General features: G+C 43.9%; 1 long non-coding RNA gene across 1 annotated transcript; it reads right to left on the bottom strand.

Moving 5' to 3' along the window:
• Positions 1-5,122: 5,122 nt before the first annotated feature.
• LOC143104327 (uncharacterized) lies at positions 5,123-6,213 on the bottom strand. The gene is made up of 3 exons (XR_012983059.1): positions 6,146-6,213; positions 5,479-5,538; positions 5,123-5,359 (listed from the first exon to the last, which is right to left on the bottom strand). It is a non-coding gene; the product is annotated as an uncharacterized LOC143104327 (long non-coding RNA).
• Between the last annotated feature and the right edge of the window lie 3,649 nt (positions 6,214-9,862).

Below are 9,862 nucleotides of genomic sequence, written 5' to 3'. Positions count from 1 at the left end.
TGCACTGTATGGTTTTTGACATAATGTTGTGTAAATACCGGAAGGTTCTTCATCCAGACGCAACAGCCAGTCGTTGGGGCTGAGAATTAATACATGGGAGTGTTTTGCATTTTGCACTGTGTGAGGCATTAGCATGAGCAGTGTTGCTGGCCAAGGTACCATTGGTTCTGGTACCTCTGATTCTTGTTCTGGTACCTTTCTAGTAATATTGAGGGTTTGTTTTTTTCGGGACTACTTTAATCATCAGTAGGCAAATGATCATGATCATCCCATCTGAACACATGGACGCGTTATGTAGCAGTCAATCATGCTAATTACCCTAGCAACAACCTAGCAACCACCACTATAATGTGACCCTAGCAACCACCATAGCAACCAGCATGATTACCCTAGCAACCAGCATAGCAACTGCATTATTTTTGCGTTTTGGCTTATTGGATGTTGCATTAATGCAGATAACAGGTCCGTGTGCCCAAACTGCACCTGATCAAACCCACTCTTGCAGTTCCTCGGAAATGCTGCGTGTCATCCTTACCCTCTATTTTGTTCCTTTTTATCGTGTTAATTATTTATTTATTTATTTATTTATTTATTTTTATACTTCAGAATGCGATAGCCTTTCGTCTTTTTGTTTTCTTTTTCTTTTTTCTACTTCAGTATATGGTGGCCTTTGTTATCTAGTGTCCAAAGCATCTCAAGGCTGTAATATAACCTTACTAACGTATTCAGCCAGAGTGGTCTAATGTGCTTACTGTAATACATTATTGATTGATTGCATACTATGAATTATAAATCTGGCATTTTGCACAGTGATGAAGGCTGTTTTAAAGAGTGACCTACACTGATCCCCTCATTATGAATTCTGGACAACTCTATTGCTAAATTAAATATCTACACTGACTCACCACTGTAGTACTGAATGCCCAGCAATGGGTGAAGTTTTATGAACTTATTTTTTCATTTTCATGGAGACAAATATTTTGAAGTTATTTACGCGTGGATTTGTGCATGAGTGCACTTCCTGTTAGACACAAACTGCATTTCGTTGTCTCTGTACTTGTACTCTGCACAATGACAATAAAGTTGAATCTAATCTAATCTAATAATCTAATATGTCTTTGTTTAATTGCATTTCTTACGTTTTGTCACAAAATCAACAAGTGAAGTGACACGACCGAAGAACGGATGACCGCTCATCTCTCAACACATCTTGACAGCCGAGTGCATTTTCCCTGACTGGCCCTGAGAGCTCCACTGACACACACACACACACACACACTGAGGGGCCCGTGTAACTCTGAAGCATTGCCTATCAGCAGCAGCACCGCTACACACACACACACACACACTGAGGGGCCCGTGTAACTCTGAAGCATTGCCTATCAGCAGCAGCACCGCTACACACACACACACACACACACACACACACACACACTGAGGGGCCCGTGTAACTCTGAAGCATTGCCTATCATTACATTTTTACATTACATTACATTTGGCTGACGCATTTTTGGCCAAAGCGACTAACAACATGGTAAACAGTTTAAGTTTTAGAGCAATTCTCAACAATTTTAGGACAATTTAAAAAACATTAGAGTACAGTAAGAATAAGTGCATCAGTGAGTGCTGTTTTTAACAGTTACGTGTCAGTTAAGACGGCTGGTGAGTGCTAGGACCAGCAAGACTTGTTATAAGTGTTGCTAAGAGAGGAGATGTTCCTATCAGCAGCAGCACCGCTACACACACACACACACACACACACACACACACACACACACACTGAGGGGCCCGTGTAACTCTGAAGCATTGCCTATCAGCAGCAGCACCGCTACACACACACACACACACACACACACACACACACACTGAGGAGTCCGGGGGGCGTTCCCACAGGGGCACAGGCACGGCTTTACATGATTAAACATGGCCTGGCCTCATCTGCTCTGGTCTGGTCTGGTCTGTCCTATCTCTCTCATGTGACGCTGGGGAGAGAGATAGAGACAGAGAGAGAGACAGAGAGAGAGAGAGAGAGAGAGAGAGAGAGAGAGAGAACAAAAGACAGCATTACCAGTGGTTGTGAGGCCTGGCCTAGTCTGGTCTGTTCTGGTCCTATCTCTCTCACAGGACGCTGGGGGGAGAGAGACAGAGAGAGAGACAGAGAGAGAGAGAGAGATAGAGATAGAGAGAGAGAGAGGGAGAGAAAGAGAGAGAGCGAGAGAGAGAGAGAGAGAGAGAGAGACAGAATGAGAGACAGCGCATTAGCAGTGGTTGTGAGGCTGTGCATATGGAATGATGATTACATCTCAGACATCTTTGAAGTGTTTATTTTTCTTTTTAACTTTGTAAGATGGAGCAAGGATGGAGAAGGAGAGAGGAGTCACACGTGGAGACATTTCTGTCCCGAGGACTGATAAATATATCTCATATGGAAAATGTCCGTAAAAATGCAGGAATCACTAGTCAGGTACATTCACTTTAGATCTGACAGGATAAATCTGTGGCAAAACACATTAATCATATACAGAACATATACTTTATCGGTGATATTGTATATGAAAAGGACCATTACCTTTTAATAGTGAGCGTTTTTTTTTTTTTTTTTTTTGTATCACACAGACATAAACGCACACACAGAAAGAAAGTAAGAGAGAATGAGAGAGAGAACTCCCCCAACACACACTACACACAAACACACACACACAAACACAAATTTGTACACGCGCACACACACACGCACACACACATGCAGTACACACACATTTATCTCTTTTCTCAGCGACATCTCAGTTCCTAAATCTGTCTTAAGCTCTCCTGATCCTGCGTCTACATTTAACCTTCTACTGAGGCCCGGTGCAGAGGCCAAGTTGTGCCTGGGCAGAGGCAGCTCATGCTGGGCACATACACACACACACACACACACACACACACACACACACACACACACACACACACATAAACACACACATGCACACACACACACACACACACACACACACACACACATACACGCACATGCACATGCACACATGCACACACACACAAACACACACACACACAGACACACACACACACACACACACACACAAACACACACACACACACACACACTTGCACACTCTCCAGTCCAGCCCTGTCTGATCTACAACACAGTGGCTAACCTTTCCTTTGGTTCATGCCTGTCAGAGGCTCTATACACATGTCCTCAAGAGAAACTCAACCAACCCCCCACCACCCACCCACACACTTTCACACACACACGCACTCACGCACGCACGCAAAGACATACATATCTGCTTCCTTTACACATATACTCAAAAACACCCAAACCCACACACTTTCAGACACACACACGCACACACACATCTGAGAGAGAGTGCAGCTCAGTCCTGTACGTTAGAGTTAGAGTTAGAGTGAGCATTTACCTTAAACTTTAGCAGTTGACAGCCAATTTTAATGGAGGATTTCAGATCTCTGTGGGTCCTCCTGAGTCCGCCAAAGCCAAAGCAGTAACGACAGGCCTCATCGTCTCACACCAAAGATGACCTCATAATGTAGCATTACTTGCTGCAGAGGCTACGTCTAATCTCACAGAAGGGATGAATATTAATTTGCAATACCCTCAAGGGTGGGGGGGGGGGGCGAATATGTGAGAGAGAGAGAGAGAGAGAGAGAGAGAGAGAGAGAGAGAGAGAGTTGAGATCAAATGTTAAATATATAATGGAGAGAGGCCAATATGGGTGAACTTAGCTTCAACATTATTTTAGGGCAAAAAAGAAAAAAGAAAACTCATGTCAACTTTTTTGCTCCACTGATTTCTCCATATGTAGGGAAGTTGAAAAAAGATACCTCGGAAAATTCTAGCAGCGCCCTGAGAGTCATGGACCATAAAAATGCTATTTAATCTAAACTGGGAAAGCAAGTGCTGATATTAGCATTTGGGGTTCTTGCAGACTTGTTTTAGATTGAATGGCATTTCTGTGTGTGCCTGTGCCTGTGTGCGTGTGTGTGTGTGTGTGTGTGTGTGTGTGTGTGTGTGTGTGTGTGTGTGCGTGTGTGTGTGTGTATATGTGTGTGTGTCTGTGTGTATGTAGCTGTACCGAATCACCGCATTTGAAATGAATCTCTTCGTCTCAGGAAAAAGACAAACTGATGGAAAGAAATGTTGACGTGTGGAATTCCTGCACTGCAGATGACTTTGCACAGAGGCGATTTGAGCAGATGACTGTGATGCCGCTTAATCCAAAGGAATGAATGTGCAAATGTGTATTTGGATCAGAGGACCACTAGCCTCGTGAGACCATCCTGATCTCGCGAGCTTCAGGGTTTCACTCGCAGATCAGTCTGGATACTTTCCGTTAAAGAGAATTTGGAGCAGTTCACCAAACGAACGTCCAATCAGCGTTGGCTTTGAGGCGGGTTGAGGTGTGACGCAACGAACAACATGACGGCATCCACAGAGATGAGCATAGCTATCGCGCAAGTTTTATTCTAATTAGAAAGTATTCCTGGGTAAGCTGTGAAGCTTTGAGTCTCAGCCATGCAGCTGGGAGGAATGAACGACACAGACATCCTCCACTGCTGATTCCCGTTCATAATGGAGGAATATACTATCTTCAGAAGTGTAGGGCCTACCGTGAAAACTTGATGGGAATTGTCGTTGATTAGGTTCATGTCACATACAAATGGTAAGTTAAAACATCTTAACGTTAGTCACGTTCCCTAACTTAATTGTATGTTAAACGAAGGCATTAGAAGAACACTTTGTTCATCTAATTGGTTGATTTGGCCCGTCGATAACCAACAATTTCCGCCCCTTCCCAAAAGTTCTTCAATGAAAAGTTCCCAGATGGATATGCGGAGCAAATCCATCTGGCGGAGTCAGGTTAGAGGACCACCACTGTGGAGTGTTTTCGGGAAAAAAAACCCTGAAATCACTATAGTTAAACGGCAGAGACTGTTTCAATAGCCTGATGATTGTGTAGAGAGTCAATATGTACAGAAATCTGACACTTGCCAGTTAACTAGTGGGAGTATTTGAATGTTGTACTTGATTAAGATCCCACCATCCGGGGGTGTGTCCTGAACGCAGGGCCGTTTCAAGGAATTTGGGGGCCCCAAGCAAAATGGACATGGAGGCCCCCCCACCACCACCACCGCACGCAAAGCCTACAGGAACCACAGCATAGCCATACAGTTTAAGTTCACCCACACTTTATATAAATAAAAAATGTTGACAGTGTTGCATATATATACTGTGCATTAGTTTTGAACATTTTGAACATTTGCAAAAACACCACCATACTATAAAATCCAATGTCAGCTTCTTCCTCATGCATGGAGGATGAAGTTTATGGTGTACCTGGGAAAATAATTGAAAAAAAATCTGAAATTACCTGTGAAGTACGTTTGACCATTTCACTGTTAGCATATTGGAAAAGGTCATTAACAGCTCAGCTCAGTGAGAGAAATTCACTCTACCTTCATCAGTGGAGGTATCCTTAGGAAGAGCCTGAGGGCTGAGAAATTTAAGCAAAGCACCTTGAGGGAGAAAGAAAAGATATGTTAGCATTTCCATATTTTGATATTTAGAAGGGATGCAGCTGCTTTCTACCAATGCTTACTGTAAAAACATCCCAAGCTAATGCATCCCATAGCATTTAAAAGCATTCTGCTGTTTGAGAATTAGACAGACGCACCTGTTACTTTAAAGACAGTAAACAGCTGGCGTGCATGAATACTGCTAGACATGAATGTTCCAGTCTGCTTTGATGCACGGAATTTATCGTGTGGTTTTCCTAACCCCCATTTGGTAAATAGATTATCACGGTCGAATAGTTAGTATAACAGAGAAGCTATGCCACTTTCATCAAAACCTATTACAAAGCTATAGCAATGTTATGTCATTAAATACGATAAACAGTGATTCTGGAAAGATCTGCGTCTTCCTTATCCCGTTAATAAACATATTACAGTATGTAACCATATTCCGTCCGTTCGGTTGATCTAACTGTTCTAGTTTGTTACAAGCAGCATTGGCCGTCAAGCAGGTAGTTAACATAAACATTTTTTGCTCGGCTAGCCTTCCTGCTGCGACATTACACCATTACAAGTAGAGCTATTTTATTCAGTGTAATTTATCACTTACCACTATCTTGTTTTTTCTTGTCATCCTCTTCCTTTCTCTTCTTTCTTTTCTGGCTTCCGGACGCATAAAAAGGCCCGGTTATACTCGACGCACCCGACCTGTAGCGCGACAATGTGACGTCACAGAAGCGCCGTAAACTCCGCTTCATTATGACTGCCTGTTTTATATTTTCGCGGCAGCAGAGATCACAAACCTGGCTGGCTGCTGTCAGCGACTACTGAGAGGGGCCCCCTTGAGGGGGATCCCGGTATTGCCGGTAACAGTGTCGTTGCACTTTACTGCATGACTATCAAAGGGGCGCTCACAGTTTGTTGTTGCATTTTATTCTTAACCAGTCGTTGTCTTGGGGCCCCTGGCCAGCTCGGGGCCCCAAGCAATTGCTTGGTTTGCTTGCCTTCTAGCGACGGGCCTGCCTGAACATGTCACTGTGCAAATGATGACAATTAAATGACAGAAACAGGTTCAAATGTTGGACTATATCTTATACATGTCCCATATATGTGTTTAGTTTACATGTCTCATCGTGTGTTCAAATGTTGGGCTATATCTTTTGCATGTCTCATATGTGTTTACACATCTCATGTGTTCAACTGTTGGGCTATATCTTTTGTATGTCTTACATATATATATGTGTGTGTGTGTGTGTGTGTGTGTGTGTGTGTGTGTTTATTTGAATGTGAAATACATTTCAATGTGTCAGCTTGTCGTACTGAACAACACATTTCTTCTAATGGCAGCAGTCTGTGAAAGTGTTTGGTCTTTGGTGTTTGATAGTTAGTTAGACATGTAATTTTAATGAATCAGCCTTTACCTTGTCTAATACTGTATATATATATTTTTTTATTGCATGCCAACTTCCATACAATGAATGGAAAATACAAATATTCCATCATATTTCTTTTTTTCATCATCTCTATCAGTGGATCATAATGTTCATATAGTGTGTAAATGAAAAGCATTAATGCATGACATAATGTGGATGTTATACAGTTGGAACAATGGGATTTAAAGTAATACTCTACTTTTTATTTTGCAGTGAAACCATTGCAGATTTACTGGGGCATGTGTCCCACTTCTGGTAATGGAACCAGTCAAGTAATGTAATTAAATGTCTTCCGGGACTGTGTTCACATTATGATGAAGTGAGAGGAACTGGTCTTGTCTGGAGAGTAACCTATGGCACCAAGTGTGTTTTTTCCATCCAGAGAACCAGAAGAGGAAGAGAGATGGGGGGGGGGGTTGGAGTGTGATGCATGGACATACCGTATGTCTAGGAGACTGGGAGAGGGAAAAAGAAAAGGATAGATAAAAGAAGAGCGAGAGAACAAGAGCTAGAGTGAGGGGAGGGAAAGAAAGAAAAGACTGGAGAGATAGAGCTGAAGAGACTAGGAGAGAGAGAGAGAGAGAGAGAGAGAGAGAGAGAGAGAGAGAAAGCTGATGAGTAAGTTAGGCTGGGGCAACCGAGGGAGAGAGTCAAGAAGAGGGGGAGAGAATGAGAGAGAAACTTATAGTGAGAAAGCTAGACAGACAGAGAGAGAGAGAGAGTGAGAGAGAGATAGAGTGAGAGAGAGAGAGAGGTAGGCTGGGTGAGTTGGCACAAAAAAGAGCGAGGGAGAGAGAGAGAGAAAGAAAGAAAGAGAGAGAAAGAGAGAGAGAGAGATAACTAGGAAGAGAAGGAGTGGGAGAAAGAGAAAGAGAGAGAGAGGGAGAAAGAGAGAGAGAGGAGAACTAGGAAGAGAAGGAAGGAGAGAGAGAGAGAGAGAGAGAAAGAAAGAGAGAGAGAGGCCCGTACAGATGAATCCCCGTGGGCACTCGCCACGCGGCTAACAAATGGGGTGCCAGCCCTCGCAAGGACAGCCACGCTATTAGCGCCCCCTTTATCTAGCGCTGCCGCTGACAAATGTGCCGAGAGCTGACAGCGGCGCGGCATGCCGCACCTCTGCCGGCCGTGGTTTGCGGCCGTAATCAGGAAATAAAATAGTCCCAGCCGTGGGAAAGGGGGTTTCGTGTGCATCGTGCCGCTCCAGGTGATTGGAGTAATTTGCCGTCGAGCACCCCCCCCCCCCTCCATCCCTCCCTCCCCCTCCCTCTCTCTCTTTCTCTCTTTCTCTCTCTTTCTCTCTCTCTCTCTCTCTCTGTCTGTCTCTGAGGAGGGGGGCCAAGTGTCTCGCACAGCAGGGAAATTTACCCGCGCTGCAATAACAGCCGTGGCGACAGCAGTGACGGCGCTTCCAACTTTTCGAGAGCGGTCTCGGGCGCATTATCGCTATTACAGCGCTCCTCTCGTCACTCACAGGAGAGGAGGACAGAGAACAGACACCTGACAGGAACACACGAGCGGTTCTTTTCATTTCACTTTTTTTTCTCCCATTTTCTTCCCTTTGAGCTGTTCGATACCCCCTCCCCCCCAAATTCCCCAAAGATTGCTCTGAGGAGCATAACATATATTCTTATATTCTTAATTACAAGGCTTTTGGGTTCCTTGTGAACAATGACTGCAGACTCACCGCAGCAAAAGTAATTTCCCATCTCCAACAATACTCAAGCTGGAGCGACGTTTCATCACTTCCACTAATATAGCATGAAGACTGTTTGCTATCCCAACATCCTGCCTGTGATGAATGAAACAGACTGTCTGCAGCTAATTGGTCGTGCAACTAATATATCTTTTCCTAACTACCTATCTCAGTTCACACTTCCAGGATATAACCATGGTCCTACTTATTTTTTCAAGCGAGCCTTTTTCAGGACTGGGGAAGAACTAGTAGTCCTATTTTATGACTGATCTATTACAGATCACAGGAGTAGGAGCTTAGCACAGGTGTTTCCTGCTTGTCAAGGTGCGGATGTCTAGAAAACGTCCACGTGCCATAGCAGTTAATCAAAAAGCGACCCCAGGCGGTGCAATTTGCTGTAAAGTAGGGCCGATAATTAGGACACATTCCCTGCTTATCTGTGGCGAGGTTAGCCGAATGATTGTGGGCCAATTTAACAAGTAAGTAATAATGTCACCGTGTGAAAGAGGATGACATTTTCTCTCGCCTTTGTGCTAATTTTCGCTTATTCCGAATTAAACACTGGCTACACTACAGTATTACGTTTATGGATCATTTGATTATTGCCTCTGTAGTGTGATAGTGATAATAGTGTGCTTCATTCAGAGAGGAGAAAATGTGTCTGGCAGTGTGTGTGTGTGTGTGTGTATGTGTGTGTGTGTGTGTGTATCTGTCTGTCTGTCTATGTGCTTGTGTGTGTGTGTGTGTGTGTGTATGGTGTGTGTGTGTGTATACATGTCAGTGTGTGTGTGTGTGTATGTGTGTGTGTGTGTGTGTGTCTGAGTGAGTGAGTGAGTGAGTGAGTGAGTGTGTGTGTGTGTGTGTGTGTGTGTGTGTGTGTGTGTGTGTGTGTGTTTTATGTGTCTGGGAGTTTTTGTGTGTGTATGGTGTGTGTGTGTGTATACATGTCAGTGTGTGTGTGTGTGTGTCTGTGAGTGAGTGTGTGTGTGTGTGTGTGTGTGTGTGTGTGTGTGTGTGTGTGTGTGTGTGTGTGTGTGTGTGAATGAGTGAGTGAGTGAGTGTCCTCTGGCGTGTGTGCCAGCCACTCACCCAGGATGCATATAAAACAGAGCAACACTGGTCTGTGATTAAAACGAGAGGTGGGATGGGCTGTATGTCCACAACGATTAAATCAGACTAATTAGTTTGCTTTCAAATTCAA

The sequence above is a fragment of the Alosa pseudoharengus genome, unplaced genomic scaffold (assembly GCF_046254945.1).
Source record: "Alosa pseudoharengus isolate Yale_2024_CS ecotype anadromous, Long Island Sound unplaced genomic scaffold, YU_APseudo_1.1 YU_APseudo_1.1_scf_1, whole genome shotgun sequence".
In the NCBI taxonomy this organism is placed as follows: domain Eukaryota; kingdom Metazoa; phylum Chordata; class Actinopteri; order Clupeiformes; family Clupeidae; genus Alosa; species Alosa pseudoharengus.
Note: the sequence above shows the minus strand (reverse complement) of the source record. Positions and strands in the feature narration are given on the sequence as shown.